Genomic DNA, 5179 nt, shown 5'->3' on the forward strand with positions numbered 1-5179 from the left:
TGGCAGAGGAGGGACGCAGGTTTTGTGGTTGACTCAGCAGCCTAGAGCTTGAGCTTGTGGGGTTCAAGCTCCTATTGCCTCCACAGACCCCCTGGATACACAAGGCTCAGCCTTGTAAAAGATATTCAGGAGCCTAGTAGGATTCGCAACAGCATCTTGCTCCCATTTATTTCATGGGACGACCAGCAGCACCTTTACACACCCAAGTGCTTCATCTGCCCTTGAACAACTCGCCCAAGGCTGCTCGGGTGGCTTGCGTCTGAGCTGGCAGCTGAGAACTGGTGTATCGAGTCCCCGTTTCGTGAGTAAACTGCAGAATTTTTGAAAACCCAGCGTGGTGCCTAACTGCATATTTATACACTTAACACCTGCAAAACCTAGCCCCGTTAGTCTTACAGTTGCCTGCAAAGTGACGGAAAAAGCCCTTCTCAACCTCACGAATGGCAGCAAGGCGCTGAATCACCCTGATCAAAGGAAAAATAAGATGTGCAGTGAGGTGTAGTATCTTTGTTGGGCCAGCTTGGAGAGTGGAGAGAGGTGTTAGACAAACATTTAGGCATCAAGCACCCTTCATCAGGTCTGGAAAAGTAGCAGTTGTAGTCCAGGGTAAGTACAGAAAATCATTTTAGCTTACTTTAATTATGACCACTTGAGAGAGAGAAGTGAGTCATTATCGCCCGCTGGGCAAAGAGAAGTTAGCAGAGGGAGAAGTGAGAAGGAAGTCTTATTTAGCCACAAAACCAAGTCCCTAGTTCCTGCTGTCCAGTAAAGCTGTGGCTTTCTGCTCCCAGGCCTGCCTGCCTACAGGGCTTGTGTAGGTTTTGTTTAAGGACGTCAGCTGTGAAGTCGGAGATGGAGTGGTTGTTTTGTTAGCGTGGTCTCCCACTCGTGATATGGTGTTTTAGCCTCTATCATGTTTCTGTGGGAGCTCATCCTGGAGACTAGGGCTGATTTGATTTCCCCCATCTAGCTTCTGCGTGGGACGGTGGTGTGCTGGATGAGAGCTATCACATGTTGTAATAGGCACGTGTGGGATTAGGCATTTGTTGGTAAGAGTCTGATCATGATGGTGAGTTTGGCAAGGTTGGGGGTGGTTGGAAAGGCAGGGGGACAGGCAGGACTGGGTAAATGTCCTTGGAGATGTGATCTCCAGTGTGGGATGGTATATGTTCACCAGGGATCTGTGGCTAGTTAGGGCAGGATAATGGCGGGGAAGAGTAATAATAATAACAGGTGTTGATGTAGAAAGAGAGGCAATTTGGGTTCCTTTATCTTCTCTTTCTTACTGGCTTCTGTGTTAAACGTATTAGCCTCCAAAGGATCCCAATTAAGGAACAGAAATGTGTAATGAATGCACTTGACGGGCTGAACCAGTCTTAGGTATGTGTATAACCACATACTCAAATGCATTTGATTTCAAAATGGTCAACTTAGAGCAACTCAGAGACCTAGCAAGTGAAGTTAACTGGGCTGAAGAGCTCAAGGACTCGAACGTGGGAAGAGGTCTGGAAAGTCTTCTTAAGTCAAAGGTGCAGAAACTATCTGGAATTCATATCCCAAGCGGAGGGAAAACAACTTTGTAGGGTAAAGCTCCAGACCTATTTGCATGAACAATGAACAAACTTCTCAGAATGAATGCTAAGGGTAAGCAGGGAGCCTGCAAGGAGCAGGGGAAAAGGAGTCATTGGAAAGCTGATCAGGGAAGTACTGGGCTAAAGCGAATATTGCCAAAAGTCATACTGAGTTAGACCTTGCTAAAGAAATTAAAACGAATAGCAAAAGGTTCTTCAGCCAGAGAAAGAAAAAGACCCCAAGGGAAAAAAAAAGTGGGGACAGCTAAAGCTTTGCTTGTGTTTTCAGTAAGGATGATAATGTTGAGCAGGGGCACAAAGGCAGGATGGCCAGTGAGTAGGGAAGTGGAAAGTCCCACATCTGGGATGGAAACCAGAATCTAAGAGCTCAAAGCATTCAAGGCACGGCAACTGGATATTGCCCCTTCTTCCTCCCCCCGCCAGGCCTTGGAAGGAACTGGCACACAAAATCACAGGTCCTATAGCAAGGATTTTGGACAACTCCATCAGGTCATCATGGCACCAGACGCTTGGAAAATAGTAAAGGTAGTACCTGTATTTAAGAAGTTAGGGATGGGGGGGAGGGTGATCTGGCCAGCTACAGCCCTGGTAGTCTGACCTAAATAATACGCAAGAGTTCAGAACAGATTTTGAAGGAAAGAATAATTAAACACCTGGAGGTAAATGTGTAAATGGAATAAGATGCAATGTGGGTTGTGCCAGACTAATGTGAGATCTCTCTTTGATTTTCTAGCCCAAGAGAATGCATTAGGTCTAAGTTTTCCAGACTCCAAGAAAGCATTTGATATGGTCCCACATGGGAAACTAGGAGTTCAGCAGAAGGTGGAGATTAGCACAGGAGCATCAGGTGGATCAGGGAAAAGCAAAACGAGAGATGACAGTCGGTCATGTTGAAAGGGGGATTCTCAAACTGGAGGGAGGTCACAGGCAGAGCTCCTCAAGGACCAGTTTCGGGACTGGTCTTATCTCATCTTTTCATTAGTGACACTCGCAGCATAATTAGACTAATGAAATTTGCTGTCAACAAGAAGGCAGAAGACTTTGTCAGTAAAGGTTCAGCATATCACCGAACAAGAAGCAGATGATGCCGAGGACTGAAGCGATAGAAATAGAACGAAATTCAATAGTGCAGTATGCAAGGGCACACACGCAGGGATTAATGACAAGAATTTCTGCTTCAACCTGGGAACTCATCAGTTGGAAATGAAAGAGGAGAAAAAAGACTGGGGTGCATTTGTTGATTGGGACAGGACTATGAACCACCAGCCTGATGTGGCTGTCAGAGGTGAATGTGGTCCCAGGAGATATCATTACACCTGTGCTCAAGAAAGATGAATTCAAACCAGAACAGGTGCAGAGCAGGGCCAGGAGGGGAGCAGAGAGGATGAAGAGCTTGGCTTGCTTAGCCTTCCCCAGTGAAGGCTGGAAGAGGGAAGACTACTCCCTACATACATCAGGGAGGGAAACACCCCAGAGGGAAGATGTTTAAGCTCCATGACAATCCCTGCACCATGCTGGCTATAGACTGGCTAGGGACAAATTTAGGCTGGAGATTAGAAGGTGTCTAAATGTCAGGCCCAACGTGGGCAAGACGCTGTTTTTTAAAGATGCAACTTGAGCAGTTTCTGAAAGGGATCATAGGACGTGGGTGCCTGCAGCAGTGACCCAGGGGGCTCCCTCCAGCCTTTACTTCCCAGTATTCCCATAGACCCTCGTGGCTGGTTGGGTATCAGCCATGCCAGTCACTCTGGGTGAGGTTAAAATGCAGGATGGCAGGTGGCAACGTGCTGGGGTATTGTTCCTGGCAAATCAACACTTCTCTCACTCTGAGTCCTCCCACTATGAAGCTGCTCCAAGCTGGCCATTCACATGCTCCAACAGCATTTGGTTAGACGGCCCTTCTAAACCGGACTTCAAATGGGGTCTCATCTCTAGCTATTCAACGAACAGCTAAACTCTCCTTTCCCTTTCTTTGTGCCACTCTTCACCTCGTGCTCTTCTGAAGGCTGCAGACATTTCTAGCCCAATACTGGAAAGAAGCCATGCTCATCTGCTCTCAAGAGAGCCCCTTGTTTTGACAAGATCATCAGGCCTCTGCTGCTTGTGGCGCCAGACAGCAGGAGATGCCATCGGACTAGTTCATCAGAGCTGGAGGGTGCAACACCCTGCTGTACCCCTCCCCGATACGCCTCCTAGTCTGCACCCCATCCTGCTCTTACCTGCTCTTTTGCCCCGGAGGGTAAGGGAAGGCTCCCTCCTGGGAGAGAGGATCCCACCATAAACCCTCCACAGGCACAAGTTGGTTACATGAATGGCGTCTCTTATAGCCTGTTGGCAAAGAGGATGAGAACGTGCCCCTGCTTCCTGTGGCAGGCGTCAGGGCTTTATCTCAAGTGGGAGAGATCTGCGCTTGGGCTGCGACAGAACCGGCTCAGACAGTGGGAAGGGCTTTTCAATGAGCGTTATGTAACAGCACGGATCAACTTGACCGTCGCGACACAGCAGCTTGGGAAGGAAAGTGCTTACAGAAAATCAGTGCTGTGCAGATCTCTTGGGCTCTAGTCTCAGGCATTCGGGTGAGTACTAGGGGCCTTATGAGGACCTCCTGAGAGCGCTGCCTACCCAGAGCATCTTAGACTTTCAGGTGTTCAGAGCCCCTCTTCTGCTTGCGGGACAAGGCTCAATGGCTTGACTGTCCTGTCTAAAGGCCAGAAGCTATGAATGTGGGTCTGGGCTTCTAATGTTTGAAAATGGAAATAAAGAGAGCCCTGTATCGGGCCTTTCAGTTCAACAGCTAAAACAGGAACTGCTGGGAACTGGCAAACTCAGCTCCTTAATGATACAAGATCAGCTCAGCCTTGCAGTTGCCTTGCCTATAAATAGATAAATGAGATTCCTCCTATCCCAGTGAGTAATTCTGACATCCTCCCTTTGCCTTGCACCGAGCTGAGTCACAGGCACTCTGCACTCCAGTCGCTGCATTGCTTACATGGTCTCAAAGGAAACTTTAACACATCCAATGAATCATCAGGGATGGGATCATGTTTAAAGTTATTCCATTGGCATTTCCCTTCCATTGTAGCACGTCTGCCAACACCTAAAACTTCAGCTAATCTGGACTCAAAAATGCATGGAGGAAATAGCATGTTGACATATACAGCTACTAATAAAAATAATAAAAAAGTCCTTTTCAACCCCCCTTCCATAAACAAGTGACCCTTAGAGAATTCCTTTAGCACTTCAGACCTGCTAATTTTGTCAGACTGCTTCCTTGTTTTGTAGTTGCTTATTTAAAGAATGCAAAGTTAAAAATGCTGCAATATTCAGCTTTTCGCCCCCTAATTTAATCAACTCCAGGGTGTGTGCCAAGATGCTATTTGCACAGAGGTGAAGTGACCGGCCCTTTGCGCGCTGTGTCTTACAGAGGCGCACACATTCCTCTCCCTACCGCGATAAAAATAAAACGCCTGCAAAGCAGAGACAAAACCGTAACAGTGTTAAGTACAGAAAACAGGGCATTAATAGACAGCCCGTGGCAGGTCACACTGCAGCAAACGCTGCTGATAGGAAGCACTGTCGGTCGTTAC

General features: G+C 47.6%; 1 long non-coding RNA gene across 8 annotated transcripts in view; it reads right to left on the reverse strand.

The window, feature by feature from the left end:
- Positions 1 to 5179, reverse strand: part of LOC109284820 (uncharacterized) — a 39715-nt gene that overhangs the window by 3720 nt on the left and 30816 nt on the right. The gene's annotated exons all lie outside the window — the stretch shown is intronic.

This window comes from Alligator mississippiensis, chromosome 8 (assembly GCF_030867095.1).
Source record: "Alligator mississippiensis isolate rAllMis1 chromosome 8, rAllMis1, whole genome shotgun sequence".
Lineage (NCBI taxonomy): Eukaryota > Metazoa > Chordata > Crocodylia > Alligatoridae > Alligator > Alligator mississippiensis.